At 60.6% G+C, this 15,614-nt stretch overlaps 1 long non-coding RNA gene across 14 annotated transcripts in view; it reads right to left on the bottom strand.

The window, feature by feature from the left end:
* The window catches only part of LOC136165534 (uncharacterized), a 1,046,218-nt gene that overhangs the window by 674,968 nt on the left and 355,636 nt on the right, over positions 1-15,614 (bottom strand). The gene's annotated exons all lie outside the window — the stretch shown is intronic.

The following is a 15,614-nucleotide window of genomic DNA, read 5'->3' as shown; positions in this document are numbered from 1 at the left end:
CCAGCAAGTGGGTCGATTTCCAAGGGCTCTTTAGCCCAGCATCCTCAAGGCAGCAGGGAGAGCATGTGGCCACTGTGCCCCTAGGTCGGCCCTGGCCCTTCTCACACAGGCGCAATTGCTGGGCTTGCCCAGATGGAACCTGACAGATTGTGGCTCACCCGAGCTCTCTGATGGTGAAGAGGGCCGGAAGAGACGTGTTCATGTGGTTCTGCCTTGGCCTGGGTGAGTGGAACCCCTAGCTATCCCCCAGGCTCAGGGGCAAGGATCCTGAGAGAGGACCTCCACGAAGAGCTTTGCTCTGGGGCTTGGGAGCAGAGCACGCAGCTTGCGGGAATCATGGGCCTCACTCGGGGAGAGTGCTTGCAAACTGGCCTTTGGAGGCAGCCAGGGAGGTCTTCTAGCGGCAGAGTGCTGGATTTGCTCTGGGGCCCCACAGGACACGCGCAGGTTCCAGCATGGACCCTGCCCCAGGAGAGCCTTGCCCAGACCGTCCTGGCCTCCGAGGGTACTGCCCCACGAAGGAGCAGGCTGCGGAGGTGTGTCCAGTCATGCTCAGGCACCTTCCCAGGCTCATTCCATTAGCGTTTTTTCCCTGGTGCCTAGGCCTCATTTGAGGCCTACTTGGAGGGGAGGTTTCTGGCATGGGCTATCTCCACACTGCAAGGGCCTGGAGCCCGGAGGGCTTGGTCAGAGGAAAGAGGCCAGCAAGGGGGACGATGCCCAAGGCCTCTTTGGCCCAGCAGCGTCATGGCAGCAGGATGAGCAAGTGGCCCAATGTGCCCCTTGGTCAGCCCTGCCCCTTCACACACAGGCACTGCTGCTGGGCTTGCCCAGGAGCTGCCTAACAGACTGTGCCTCACTCGAGCTCTCTGACGGTGCAGAGGGCCGGAAGAGACGTGTGCATGTGGTTCTGCATTGGCCTGGGTGTGTGGATACCCTAGTTGTCTCCCAGGCTCAGGGGCAAACGCCTGAGAGAGGAACACCCCAAACTGCTATTCTCCTTGGCTTGGAAGCAGAGTGCGCGGCTTGCGGGAAACGCGGGCCTCCCTCGGTGAGGGAGAAGAGGCCAGGTGGCGAGAGTGCTTGCAAACCGGCATTTGGAATCTGCGGGTGAGGTTCTCCAACGGCACAATGCTGGTTCTGCTCAGAGCCCCAACAGGCCAGGGGCAGGTCCCAGCAAGGACCCTGCCCCAGGCCAGCCTTTCCCAGACCTTCCTGTCCTCCGGGGGTACTGCCCCACGAAGGGGCAGGTGGCAGGGAGTGTGATCAGACATGCCCAGTCCTCTCCCCAGTCTCAATCCATTAGCGCCTTCCCATGATTCCTAGACCTCATTTGAGTCCTACTAGGAGGGGAGGTTTCTGGCAGGGCCTCTCTCCACACTGCAGGGGACTGGAGCCCGGACGGCCTGGTCAGAGGGAAGAGGCCTGCACGGGGGTCGTTGTCCATGGCCTCTTCGTCCCAGCAGCCTCAGGGCAGCAGGGTAAGCAAGTTTCCCTCAGTGCCCCTAGGTCGGCCCTGCGCCATCACACGCAGGTGCTGTTGCTGGGTTTGCCCAGGAGCTGCCTGACAGACTCTGGCTCAGCCAAGCTCTCTGACGTTGCAAGGGGCAAGAAGCGACATGTGCATGTGGTTCTGCCTTGGCCTGGGTGTGTGCAGCCGCTAGGTGTCTCCCAGGCTCAGGGGCAAAGGCCTGAGAAAGGAACACCCCGAAGCGCTTTTCTCCAAGTCTTGGGAGCAGAGTGCGCGGATTGCGGGAAACGCGGGTCTACCTCGGGGAAAGTGCTTGCAAACCGGCCTTTGGAGGCTGCTGGTGAGGTCTTCTATCGGCAGAGTGCTAGATTTGCTCTGTGGACCCACAGGCCAAGGGCAGGTCCCAGCATGGACCCTGCCCGAGGCCAGCCTTGCCCAGACATTCCTGAACTCCGGGGGTACTGCCCCACGAAGGAGCAGGCTGCGGGGTGTGTGTCCATACATGCCCAGGCGCCTCCCCAGGCTCATTCCATTAGCGCCTTTTCCCAGGTTCCTAGGCCTCATCTGAGGCCAAATTGGAGGGGAGGGTTCTGGCAGGGGCTCTCTCCACACTGCAAGGGTCTGGAGCCCGGACGGCCTGGTCAGAGGGAAGAGGCGAGCAAGGGGGTCGATGCCCAAGGCCTCTTCGGCCCAGCAGCCTGAGGGCAGCAGGAAGAGCAAGTGGCCCACTTTGCCCCTAGGCCAGCCCTGCCCCTTCACACACAGGCGCTCCTGCTGGTCTTGCCCAGGAGCTGCCTGACAGACTCTGGCTCACCCGAGCTCTCTGACAGTTCAGGGGGCAGGAAGACTCGTGTGCATGTGGTTGTGCCTTGGCCTGGGTTTGTGTAGCCACTCGCTGTCCCCCAGGCTCAGGGGCAAGGCCCTGAGACGGGACCACCCAAGCGCTTTTCTCCTGGGCTTGTGAGTAGAGTGCGTGGCTTGCGGGAATCGCGGGCCTCCCTCGGTGAAGGAGAGGTGGCCAGCCGGCGAGAGTGCTTGCAAACCGGCCTTTGGAGGCTGCCGGCGAGGTCTTCCATTGGCACAGTGCTGGTTCTGCTCAGAGACCCCACAGGACCGTGGCAGGTCCCAGCTCGGACCCTGCCCCAGGCCAGCCTTGACCTGACCTTCCTGGACTCCGTGGGTACTGCCTCACGAAGGGGCAGGCGGCGGGGTGTGTGTCCAGGCATGCCCAGGCACCTCTCCAGGTTCAATCCCTGAGCGCCTTTCCCATGGTTCCTAGGCCTCATTTGAGGGTACTTGTAGGGGAAGTTTCTGGCAGGACCTCTCTCCACACTGCAAGGGTCTGGAGCACGGACGGCCTGGTCAGAGGGAAAAGGCCAGCAAGGGGGTCGATGCCCAAGAACTATTTTTCCCAGCAGTCTCAGGGCAGCAGGGTGAGCAAGCGGCCTTCAGTGTCCCTTGGTCAGCCCTGCCCCATCACACACAGGCACTGCTGCTGGGCTTTCCCAGGAGCTGCCTGACATACTCTGGCTCACGCAAGCTCTCTGACGGAGCAGGGGGCAATATAATACGTGTGCATGTGGCTCTGCATTGGCCTGGGTGTGTGGAGCCCCTAGCTGTCTCCCAGGCTCAGGGGCAAAGGACTGAGAGAAGAACACCCCGAAGCACTTTTCTCCCAGGCTTGGGAGCAGAGTGTGCGGCTTGTGGGAAACCCGGGCTTCCCTCGGTGAGGGAGAGGCGGCCAGCCTGGGAGGTGCTTGCAAACCGGCCTTTGGGGGCTGCTGGTGAGGTCTTCCAACGGCACAGTGCTGGTTCTGCTCAGAGGCCCCACATGCCAGGGGCAGGTCCCAGCAAGGACCCTGCCCCAGGCCAGCCTTGAACAGACCTTCCTGGCCTCTTGGGTACTGCCCCACGAAGGGGCAGGTGGCAGGGAGTGTGTCCAGACTTGCCCAGGGGCCTCCCCATTCTCATTCACTTAGCGCCTTTCCCATGATTCCTAGGCCTCATTTGAGGGCTACTTGGAGGGGAGGTTTGGCCCACTGTGCCCCTAGGTCGCCCCTGCCCCTTCACACTCAGGCGCTGCTGCTGGGCTTGCCCAGGTGCTGCCTAACCGACTCTGGCTCACCTGAGCTCTCTGAAAATGCAGGGGGCAGGAAGACTCGTGTGCATGTGGCTCTGCCTTGGCCTGGGAGTTTGGAGCCCCTAGCTGTCCCCCAGGCTCAGGGGCAAGGCCCTTAGAATGGACAACCAAAGCGCTTTTCTCCTGGGCTTGGGAGCAAAGTGTGTGGCTTGCGTAAATCACGGGTGTTCCTAGGTGAGGGAGAGGTGCCTAGCCACCGAGAGTGCTTGCAAACCAGCCTTTGGAGGCTGCCAGTGAGGTCTTCCAGGGGCACACTGCTGGTTCTGCTCAGAAGCCCCACAGGCCAGGGGCAGATCCCAGCACCGACCCTGCCCCAGGCCAGCCTTGACCAGACCTTCCTGGCCTCCGGGGATACTGCTTCACGAAGGGGCAGGCGACGGGTAGTGTGTCCAGACATGCCCAGGGACCTCCCCAGGCTCATTCCCTGAGCGGCTTGCCCATGGTTCCTATGCCTCATTTGAGGCCTACTTGGAGGGGCGGATTCTGGCAGGGCCTCTCTGCACACTGAAAGGGACTGGAGCCGGACGGCCTGGTCAGAGGGAAGAGGCCAGCAAGGGGTTCGATGCCCAAGGCCTCTTTGTCCCAGCAGCTTCAGGGCAGCAGGGTGAGCAAGTGGCCTTCAGTGCCCCTAGGTCGGCCCTGCCACATCACACACAGGCGCTGCTTCTGGGCTTGCCCAGGAGCTGCCTGACAGACTCTGGCTCACCCGAGCTCTCTGACGGTGCAAAGGGCAGGAAAAGACGTGTGCATGTGGTTCTGCCTTGGCCTGGGAGTGTGGAGCCCCTAGCTGGCTCCCAGGCTCAGGGGCAAGGGCCCTGAGAGAGGACCACCCCGAAGCGCTTTTCTCCCGGGCTTGGGAGCAGTGTGCTCAGCTTGCGGGAATCGCGGGCCTCCCTCGGGGAGAGTGCTTGCAAACTGGCCTTTGGAGGCAGCCAGGGAGGTCTTCTAGCGGCAGAGTGCTGGATTTGCTCTGGGGCCCCACAGGACACGCGCAGGTTCCAGCATGGACCCTGCCCCAGGAGAGCCTTGCCCAGACCGTCCTGGCCTCCGAGGGTACTGCCCCACGAAGGAGCAGGCTGCGGAGGTGTGTCCAGTCATGCTCAGGCACCTTCCCAGGCTCATTCCATTAGCGTTTTTTCCCTGGTGCCTAGGCCTCATTTGAGGCCTACTTGGAGGGGAGGTTTCTGGCATGGGCTATCTCCACACTGCAAGGGCCTGGAGCCCGGAGGGCTTGGTCAGAGGAAAGAGGCCAGCAAGGGGGACGATGCCCAAGGCCTCTTTGGCCCAGCAGCGTCATGGCAGCAGGATGAGCAAGTGGCCCAATGTGCCCCTTGGTCAGCCCTGCCCCTTCACACACAGGCACTGCTGCTGGGCTTGCCCAGGAGCTGCCTAACAGACTGTGCCTCACTCGAGCTCTCTGACGGTGCAGAGGGCCGGAAGAGACGTGTGCATGTGGTTCTGCATTGGCCTGGGTGTGTGGATACCCTAGTTGTCTCCCAGGCTCAGGGGCAAACGCCTGAGAGAGGAACACCCCAAACTGCTATTCTCCTTGGCTTGGAAGCAGAGTGCGCGGCTTGCGGGAAACGCGGGCCTCCCTCGGTGAGGGAGAAGAGGCCAGGTGGCGAGAGTGCTTGCAAACCGGCATTTGGAATCTGCGGGTGAGGTTCTCCAACGGCACAATGCTGGTTCTGCTCAGAGCCCCAACAGGCCAGGGGCAGGTCCCAGCAAGGACCCTGCCCCAGGCCAGCCTTTCCCAGACCTTCCTGTCCTCCGGGGGTACTGCCCCACGAAGGGGCAGGTGGCAGGGAGTGTGATCAGACATGCCCAGTCCTCTCCCCAGTCTCAATCCATTAGCGCCTTCCCATGATTCCTAGACCTCATTTGAGTCCTACTAGGAGGGGAGGTTTCTGGCAGGGCCTCTCTCCACACTGCAGGGGACTGGAGCCCGGACGGCCTGGTCAGAGGGAAGAGGCCTGCACGGGGGTCGTTGTCCATGGCCTCTTCGTCCCAGCAGCCTCAGGGCAGCAGGGTAAGCAAGTTTCCCTCAGTGCCCCTAGGTCGGCCCTGCGCCATCACACGCAGGTGCTGTTGCTGGGTTTGCCCAGGAGCTGCCTGACAGACTCTGGCTCAGCCAAGCTCTCTGACGTTGCAAGGGGCAAGAAGCGACATGTGCATGTGGTTCTGCCTTGGCCTGGGTGTGTGCAGCCGCTAGGTGTCTCCCAGGCTCAGGGGCAAAGGCCTGAGAAAGGAACACCCCGAAGCGCTTTTCTCCAAGTCTTGGGAGCAGAGTGCGCGGATTGCGGGAAACGCGGGTCTACCTCGGGGAAAGTGCTTGCAAACCGGCCTTTGGAGGCTGCTGGTGAGGTCTTCTATCGGCAGAGTGCTAGATTTGCTCTGTGGACCCACAGGCCAAGGGCAGGTCCCAGCATGGACCCTGCCCGAGGCCAGCCTTGCCCAGACATTCCTGAACTCCGGGGGTACTGCCCCACGAAGGAGCAGGCTGCGGGGTGTGTGTCCATACATGCCCAGGCGCCTCCCCAGGCTCATTCCATTAGCGCCTTTTCCCAGGTTCCTAGGCCTCATCTGAGGCCAAATTGGAGGGGAGGGTTCTGGCAGGGGCTCTCTCCACACTGCAAGGGTCTGGAGCCCGGACGGCCTGGTCAGAGGGAAGAGGCGAGCAAGGGGGTCGATGCCCAAGGCCTCTTCGGCCCAGCAGCCTGAGGGCAGCAGGAAGAGCAAGTGGCCCACTTTGCCCCTAGGCCAGCCCTGCCCCTTCACACACAGGCGCTCCTGCTGGTCTTGCCCAGGAGCTGCCTGACAGACTCTGGCTCACCCGAGCTCTCTGACAGTTCAGGGGGCAGGAAGACTCGTGTGCATGTGGTTGTGCCTTGGCCTGGGTTTGTGTAGCCACTCGCTGTCCCCCAGGCTCAGGGGCAAGGCCCTGAGACGGGACCACCCAAGCGCTTTTCTCCTGGGCTTGTGAGTAGAGTGCGTGGCTTGCGGGAATCGCGGGCCTCCCTCGGTGAAGGAGAGGTGGCCAGCCGGCGAGAGTGCTTGCAAACCGGCCTTTGGAGGCTGCCGGCGAGGTCTTCCATTGGCACAGTGCTGGTTCTGCTCAGAGACCCCACAGGACCGTGGCAGGTCCCAGCTCGGACCCTGCCCCAGGCCAGCCTTGACCTGACCTTCCTGGACTCCGTGGGTACTGCCTCACGAAGGGGCAGGCGGCGGGGTGTGTGTCCAGGCATGCCCAGGCACCTCTCCAGGTTCAATCCCTGAGCGCCTTTCCCATGGTTCCTAGGCCTCATTTGAGGGTACTTGTAGGGGAAGTTTCTGGCAGGACCTCTCTCCACACTGCAAGGGTCTGGAGCACGGACGGCCTGGTCAGAGGGAAAAGGCCAGCAAGGGGGTCGATGCCCAAGAACTATTTTTCCCAGCAGTCTCAGGGCAGCAGGGTGAGCAAGCGGCCTTCAGTGTCCCTTGGTCAGCCCTGCCCCATCACACACAGGCGCTGCTGCTGGGCTTTCCCAGGAGCTGCCTGACATACTCTGGCTCACGCAAGCTCTCTGACGGAGCAGGGGGCAATATAATACGTGTGCATGTGGCTCTGCATTGGCCTGGGTGTGTGGAGCCCCTAGCTGTCTCCCAGGCTCAGGGGCAAAGGACTGAGAGAAGAACACCCCGAAGCACTTTTCTCCCAGGCTTGGGAGCAGAGTGTGCGGCTTGTGGGAAACCCGGGCTTCCCTCGGTGAGGGAGAGGCGGCCAGCCTGGGAGGTGCTTGCAAACCGGCCTTTGGGGGCTGCTGGTGAGGTCTTCCAACGGCACAGTGCTGGTTCTGCTCAGAGGCCCCACATGCCAGGGGCAGGTCCCAGCAAGGACCCTGCCCCAGGCCAGCCTTGAACAGACCTTCCTGGCCTCTTGGGTACTGCCCCACGAAGGGGCAGGTGGCAGGGAGTGTGTCCAGACTTGCCCAGGGGCCTCCCCATTCTCATTCACTTAGCGCCTTTCCCATGATTCCTAGGCCTCATTTGAGGGCTACTTGGAGGGGAGGTTTGGCCCACTGTGCCCCTAGGTCGCCCCTGCCCCTTCACACTCAGGCGCTGCTGCTGGGCTTGCCCAGGTGCTGCCTAACCGACTCTGGCTCACCTGAGCTCTCTGAAAATGCAGGGGGCAGGAAGACTCGTGTGCATGTGGCTCTGCCTTGGCCTGGGAGTTTGGAGCCCCTAGCTGTCCCCCAGGCTCAGGGGCAAGGCCCTTAGAATGGACAACCAAAGCGCTTTTCTCCTGGGCTTGGGAGCAAAGTGTGTGGCTTGCGTAAATCATGGGTGTTCCTAGGTGAGGGAGAGGTGCCTAGCCACCGAGAGTGCTTGCAAACCAGCCTTTGGAGGCTGCCAGTGAGGTCTTCCAGGGGCACACTGCTGGTTCTGCTCAGAAGCCCCACAGGCCAGGGGCAGATCCCAGCACCGACCCTGCCCCAGGCCAGCCTTGACCAGACCTTCCTGGCCTCCGGGGATACTGCTTCACGAAGGGGCAGGCGACGGGTAGTGTGTCCAGACATGCCCAGGGACCTCCCCAGGCTCATTCCCTGAGCGGCTTGCCCATGGTTCCTATGCCTCATTTGAGGCCTACTTGGAGGGGCGGATTCTGGCAGGGCCTCTCTGCACACTGAAAGGGACTGGAGCCGGACGGCCTGGTCAGAGGGAAGAGGCCAGCAAGGGGTTCGATGCCCAAGGCCTCTTTGTCCCAGCAGCTTCAGGGCAGCAGGGTGAGCAAGTGGCCTTCAGTGCCCCTAGGTCGGCCCTGCCACATCACACACAGGCGCTGCTTCTGGGCTTGCCCAGGAGCTGCCTGACAGACTCTGGCTCACCCGAGCTCTCTGACGGTGCAAAGGGCAGGAAAAGACGTGTGCATGTGGTTCTGCCTTGGCCTGGGAGTGTGGAGCCCCTAGCTGGCTCCCAGGCTCAGGGGCAAGGGCCCTGAGAGAGGACCACCCCGAAGCGCTTTTCTCCCGGGCTTGGGAGCAGTGTGCTCAGCTTGCGGGAATCGCGGGCCTCCCTCGGGGAGAGTGCTTGCAAACTGGCCTTTGGAGGCAGCCAGGGAGGTCTTCTAGCGGCAGAGTGCTGGATTTGCTCTGGGGCCCCACAGGACACGCGCAGGTTCCAGCATGGACCCTGCCCCAGGAGAGCCTTGCCCAGACCGTCCTGGCCTCCGAGGGTACTGCCCCACGAAGGAGCAGGCTGCGGAGGTGTGTCCAGTCATGCTCAGGCACCTTCCCAGGCTCATTCCATTAGCGTTTTTTCCCTGGTGCCTAGGCCTCATTTGAGGCCTACTTGGAGGGGAGGTTTCTGGCATGGGCTATCTCCACACTGCAAGGGCCTGGAGCCCGGAGGGCTTGGTCAGAGGAAAGAGGCCAGCAAGGGGGACGATGCCCAAGGCCTCTTTGGCCCAGCAGCGTCATGGCAGCAGGATGAGCAAGTGGCCCAATGTGACCCTTGGTCGGCCCTGCCCCTTCACACACAGGCACTGCTGCTGGGCTTGCCCAGGAGCTGCCTAACAGACTGTGCCTCACTCGAGCTCTCTGACGGTGCAGAGGGCCGGAAGAGACGTGTGCATGTAGTTCTGCCTTGGCCTGTGTGTGTGGATACCCTAGTTGTCCCCCAGGCTCAGGGGCAAAGGCCTGAGAGAAGAACACTCAGAAGTGCTTTTCTCCCAGGCTTGGGAGCAGAGTGCGCGGCTTGCAGGATATGCGGGCCTCCCTTAGTGAGGGCGAGGCGGCCAGCTGGCGAGAGTGCTTGCAAACAGGCCTTTGGAGGCAGCCAGGGAGGTCTTCCAGCTGCAGAGTGTTGGTTCTACTCAGAGGACCCAAAGGCCAGGGGCAGGTCCCAGCATGGACCCTGACCCAGGCTAGCCTTTCCCAGACCTTCCTGGCCTCCGGGGGTACTGCCCCACGAAGGGGCAGGTCGCGGGGAGTGTGTCCAGACATGCCCAGGTGCCTCCCCAGGCTCTTTCCATTAGCGTCTTTCCCCTGGTGCCTAGGCCTCATTTGAGGCCTACTTGGAGGGGAGGTTTCTGGCAGGGGCTCTCTCCACACTGCAAGGGGCTGGAGCACGGATTGCCTGGTCAGCGGGAAGAGGCCAGCAAGGGGGTCTTTGCCCAGGGCCTTTTTGGCCCAACAACCTCAGGGCAGCAGTGAGAGAAAGTGGCCCACTGAGCCCCTAGGCCGGTCCTGCCCCTTCACAGACAGGCGCTGCTGCTGGGCTTGCCCAGGAGCTGCCTGACAAACTCTAGCTCAGCCGACGGTGCAGAGGGCCGGAAGAGATGTGTGCATGTGGTTCTGCCTTGGCCTGTGTGTGTGGATCCCCTAGCTGTCCCCCAGGATCAGGGGCAAAGGCCTAAGGGAGGAACACCCCGAAATGCTTTTCTCCACGGCTTGGGTACAGAGTGCGCGGATTGCGGGAAACGTGGGCCTCCCTCAGTGAGGGAGAGGTGGCCAGCCGGCGAGAGTGCTTGCAACCGGCCTTTGGAGGCAGCCTGGGAGGTCTTCCAGTGGCAGAATGCTGGTTCTTCTCAGAGGCCCCACAGGCTAGTGGCAGGTCCCAGCAAGGACTCTGCCCCAGGCCAGCCTTGCCCAGACCTTCCTGGCCTCCGGGGCTACTGCCCCACGAAGGAGCACACTGCAGGGAGTGTGTCCAGACATGCACAGGCGCCTCTCCAGGTGCAGCGCTCACTCCCTGAGCGCCTTTCCCCTGGTGCCTAGGCCTCATTTGAGGCCTTCGTGGAGGGGAGGTCTCTGGCAGGGGCTCTCTCCACACTGCAAGGGACTTGAGCCAGGGAGCCCTGGTCAGAGGGAAGAGGCCAGCAATGGGTGCGATGCCCAAGGCCTCTTTGGCCCAGCAGCCTCAGGGCAGCAGGGTGAGCACGTGGCCCACCATGCCGCTAGGTTGGCCCAGCCCAATCACACACAGGCGCTCCTGCTGTGCTTGCCCAGGAGCTGCCTGACAGACTCTGTCTCACCTAAGCTCTCTGACGGTGCAGGGGGCAGGAAGAGATGTGTGCATGTGGTTCTGCCTTGACCTGGTGTGTGGAGGCCCTAGCTGTCCCCCAGGGTCTGTGGCAAGGGCCTGAGAGAGGACCACTCCGATGCGCTATTGTCTTGGACTTGGGTACAGAGTGCGTGGCTTGCCAGATATGTGGGTCTCCCTTGGGAAGAGATCTTGCAAACCGGCCTTTGGAGGCACCTGGGGAGGTCTTCCAGCGGCAGAGTGCTAGCTCTGCTCAGAGGTCCCACAGGCCAGGGTCAGGTTCCAGCTTTGACCCTGCCCCAGGCCAGCCTTGCCCAGACCTTCCTGGCCTCCGGGGGTACTGCCCCATGAAGGGGCAGGCTGTGGGGAGTGTGTCCAGGCATACCAAGGCATCTCCCCAGGCTCACTCCCTGAGCGCCTTTCCCCTGGTGCCTAGGCCTCATTTGAGTCCTACTTGGAGGTGAGGTTTCTGGCAGGGTCTCTCTCCACACTGCAAGGGCCTGGAGCCCGGACGGCCTGGTCAGAGGGAAGAGGCCACAAAGGGGGTCGATGCCCAAGGCCTCTTTGGCCAAAGCCTCAGGGCAGCAGCCTAGGTCGGCCCTGCCCCTTCACACATAGGCGCTGCTGTTGGGCTTGCCCAGGAGCTGCCTGACAGACTGTGGCTCACCCGAGCTCTCTGATGGTGCAGAGGGTCGGAAGAGACGTGGGCATGTGGTTCTGCCTTGGCCTGGGTGTTGGAGCCCCTAGCTGTTCCTCAGGCTCAGGGGCAAAGGCCTGAGAGAGGCACACTCTGAAGTGCTTTTCTCCCAGCCTTGGGAGCAGAGTGCGCGGCTTGCGGGAAACGCGGGCCTCCCTCAGTGACGGCGAGGCGGCCAGCCGGTGAGAGTGCTTGCAAACAGGCCTTTGGAGGCAGCCGGGGAGGTCTTCTAGCGGCAGAGTTTTGGTTTTGCTCAGATTACCCAAAGGACAGGGGCAGGTCCCAGCATGGACCCTGCCCCAGTCCAGCCTTGCCCAGACCTTCCTGGCCTCTGGGGGTACTGCCCCACGAAGGGGCAGGCTGCGGGGAGTGTTTCCAGACATACCCAAGCACCTCCCCAGGCTCATCCCCTGAGCGCCTTTTCCCTGGTGCCTAGGCCTCATTTGAGGCCTACTTGGAGGGGAGGTTTCTGGCAGGGGCTCTCTCCACAATTCAAGGGTCTGGAGCACGGATCGCCTGGTCAGCGGGAGGAAGCCAGCAAGGGGGTCTATGCTCAAGGCATCTTTGGCCCAGCAGCCTCAGGGCAGCAGGGAGAGCAAGTGGCCCACTGTGCCCCTAGGTCGGCCCTGCCCCTTCACAGGCAGGCGCTGCTGCAGGGCTTGCCCAGGAGCTGCCTGACAGACTCTGGCTCAGCCGAGCTCTCTGACAGTGCAGAGGGCAGGAAGAGACGTGTTCATGTGGTTCTGCATTGGCCTGAGTGTGTGGATCCCCTAGCTGTCCCCCAGGCTCAGGGGCAAAGGCCTGAGAGAGGAACACCCCGAAGCGCATTTCTCCCAGGCTTGGGAGCAGAGTTCATGGCTTTAGGGAAACGCGGGCCTCACTCGGTGAGGGAGAGGCGGGCAGCTGGTGAGAGTGCTTGCAAACCGGCCTTTGGAGGCTGCCGGGGAGGTTTTCCAGCGGCACAGTGCTGGTACTGCTCAGAGGACCCACAGGCCAGGGGTAGGTCCCAGCAAGGACACTGCCCCAGGCCAGCCTTGACCATAACTTCCTGGCCTCCGGGGGAACTGCCCAACAAAGGGGCTTGCGGCGTGTAGTGTGTCCAGACATGCCCAGACGCCTCCCCAGTCTCATTCCCTTTAGCGCCTTTCCCATGGTTCCTAGGGCTCATTTGAGGCCTACATGGAGGGGAGGTTTCTGGCAGGGCCTCTCTCCACACTGGAAGGGACTGGAGCCCGGACGGCCTAGTTACAGGACAGAGGCCAACATGGGGGTCGATGCCCAAGGCCTCTTTGTCCCAGCAGCCTCAGGGCAGCAGGGTGAGCAAGTGGCCCACAGTGCCTCTAGGTCGGCCCTGCCCCATCACACACAGGCGCTGCTGCTGGGCTTGCCCAGGAGCTGCCTGACAGACTCTGGCTCACCCAAGCTCTCTGACGGTGCAGGGGGCAGGAAAAGACGTGTGCATGTGGTTCTGCCTTGGCCTGGGAGTGTGAAGCCCCTAGCTGGCCCCCGGCTCAGGGGCAAGGGCCCTGAGAGAGGACCACCACTAATCATATTTCTCCCGTGCTTGGAAGCAGAGTGCGCGGCTTGCGGGAAACGTGGGCTTTCCTCGGGTATAGTGCTTGCAAACATGCCCTCAGGTGTCGGCCGGGGACGTCTTCTAGCGGCAGAGTGCTGGATTTGCTCTGTGGCCCCACAGGCCAGGGGCAGGTCCCAGCATGGACCCTGCTCCAGGCCTGCCTTGTCCAGACCTTCCTGGCCTCCTGGGGTACTGCCCCACGACGGGTCAGGCTGCGGGGAGTGTGTCCCGACATGCCCAGGCGCCTCCCCAGGCTCATTCCCTTAGTGCCTTTACCCTGGTGCCTAGGCCTCATTTGAGGCCTACTTGCAGGGGAGGTTTCTGGCAGGGGCTCTCTCCACACTGTAAGGGCCTGGAGTCCAGACATCCTGGTTAGAGGGAAGAGGCCAGCAAGGGGGTCGATGTCCAAGGCCTCTTTGGCCCAGCAGCCTCAGGGCAGCAGGGAGAGCAAGAGGCCCACTGTGCCCCTAGGTCGGCCCTGCCCCTTCCCACACAGGTGCTGCTGCTGTGCTTGCCCAGGAGCTGCCTGACACTCTTGCTCACCCGAGTTCTCTGACGTTGCAGGGGGCAAGAACAGACGTGTCCATTTGATTCTGCCTTGGCCTGGGATTGTGGAGCCTATACCTGTCCCCCAGGCTCTGGGACAAGGGCCCTGAGAGAGGATCACCCCGAAGCACTTTTCTCCCTGGCTTGGGAGCAGAGTTCGTGGCTTATGGGAAACGCGGGCCTCCCTCGGGGAGGGAGCGGCGGCCAGCCAGCGAGAGTGCTTGCAAACCGGCCTTTGGAGGCATCCGGGGAGGTCTTCCAGCGGCGAGGGCCGGTTCTGCTCAGAGGCCCCACAGGCCAGGGGCAGGTCCCAGCATGGACCCTGCCCCAGGCCAGCCTTGTCCAGACGTTCCTGGCCTCCGGGGGTACTGCCCCACAAGGAGGCAGGCTGCGGGAAGTGTGTCCAGGCATGCCCAGATGCCTCCCCAGGCTCATTCCCTTAGCGCCTTTCCCTTGTTGCCTAGGCCTCAGTTGAGGCCTAATTGAAGGGGAGGTTTCTGGCAGGGGCTCTCTCCACACTGCAAGGGCCTGGAGCCTGGACGGCCTGGTCAGAGGGAAGAGGCCAGGAAGGGGGTCGATGCCCAAGGCCTCTTTGGCCCAGCAGCCTCAGGGCAGCAGGGAGAGCAAGAGGCCCACTGTGCCCCTAGGTCGGCCCTGCCTCTTCACACAGAGGCTGCCGGGGTCCAGCCTCGACATGATCCAGGGGGTACCTCAGGATGAACCGCGTTGGCGAGAGAGAAAGAGACGTGAGACTAGACTTGATAGGCCCAAGTCTGTGTTTTACTTTCTGATAACTGGGTTTATACCCTTTCACAGAACGTTTTTAAGGTACAAGATGTTTACTCATGATTTCACAGGATTAGCATACATCATTTTGATTTTTAGGAAAAGCAGGATTTTTTTGCTTTCTAATTCTATAGTAGTTTTTAGCACATGATCTTCTGGCCTTGAGGCTATTAACATTTTATGCAGGTCAAGTGATTGTAAACCTATTTTCCGTTTTTATGGTGACCTTAACTGAAAGGTAACAGGGTCATAGGGAAACAGTACAGAGTAGAATTATATTCTTCTTAATACAAAAATTAATCTTACCGCAAAAGTTGTCAGTTGCGTTTATCTAAGAAGTTTACCCCTTACAGACTCTGCGGCTTCAGTGAGGCAGCTTCTGCCCTAGTACTCCTGACTGACAATTAACAACCGTCTCATTGGTACCACACTAGGGCTAAGTTCTTATTTGTCTAGATCTTTAACTATATTAACAATGGTTTTTATAACACAACCTTAGCACATTAAAGGCAAAAATACAGCAAGCAAAACACAGCAAGCAAATCACAACCCAATAACCACCTATAGAATAATTTTCTTATGTTTTCTAATAGGACTCCTTTACCCCTTAAAAGGGCTCTATGTCTATTAGGGCTTTTATAGAATCAGGTTCTTCATGCTATTTTATGATTAGGATATTATAAGCAATCATGCATATTAGTACCAAGCGCATAAATGCATTTGGCTAACAAAACTACCAGCAGAGGTGTTTGAATTAAAACACTCCTTTCACCCTGAATAATCTCATAAAAAACTACCACCTGGGAAACTTATTGATTAAAGTTCTAAATTGATTCTTATTTGGGAAGAGATCGGGGAAGGCCTTCCTGTCTGTGTCAGAGAAATTAGGGAGTAGTTCATTGAGGCAGGCATCAGAAAGACAGATATCATCTTTAAGGTTAGAGCCGGGGGCAGCTTTTCAAAATCCCTGAAAACCTGATCTGCCTTGCCTGTCAGGCTTTCTCCTCGTGACCTTGTCATGGGTGGGATCTCGTGAGCTAGCCTTTTCAAAATCCCCTGAAAACCTGATTCGTCTTGCCCATCAGGTTTTCTCCCTTACGGCCTTGTTAGGGGTAGGGTTTCGTGAGCTGACTTTTTCGAAACCCCTGAAAACCTGATTCGCCTTGCCTGTCAGGTTATCTCCCTTACGGCCTTGTTAGGGGTAGGGTTTCGTGAGCTGACTTTTTCGAAACCCCTGAAAACCTGATTCGCCTTGCCCATCAGGTTTTCTCCCCTATGGCCTTTTTAGGGGTAGGGTCTCATGTGTTGGCTCCCGGCATCTCGCCCTTTTTTTACTTTTTAAGACAGCCAGATGGATCTGAGTCGCAAGCTTTTGAGT

Source organism: Muntiacus reevesi, chromosome 3, assembly GCF_963930625.1.
Source record: "Muntiacus reevesi chromosome 3, mMunRee1.1, whole genome shotgun sequence".
In the NCBI taxonomy this organism is placed as follows: Eukaryota; Metazoa; Chordata; class Mammalia; order Artiodactyla; family Cervidae; genus Muntiacus; species Muntiacus reevesi.
Note: the sequence above shows the minus strand (reverse complement) of the source record. Positions and strands in the feature narration are given on the sequence as shown.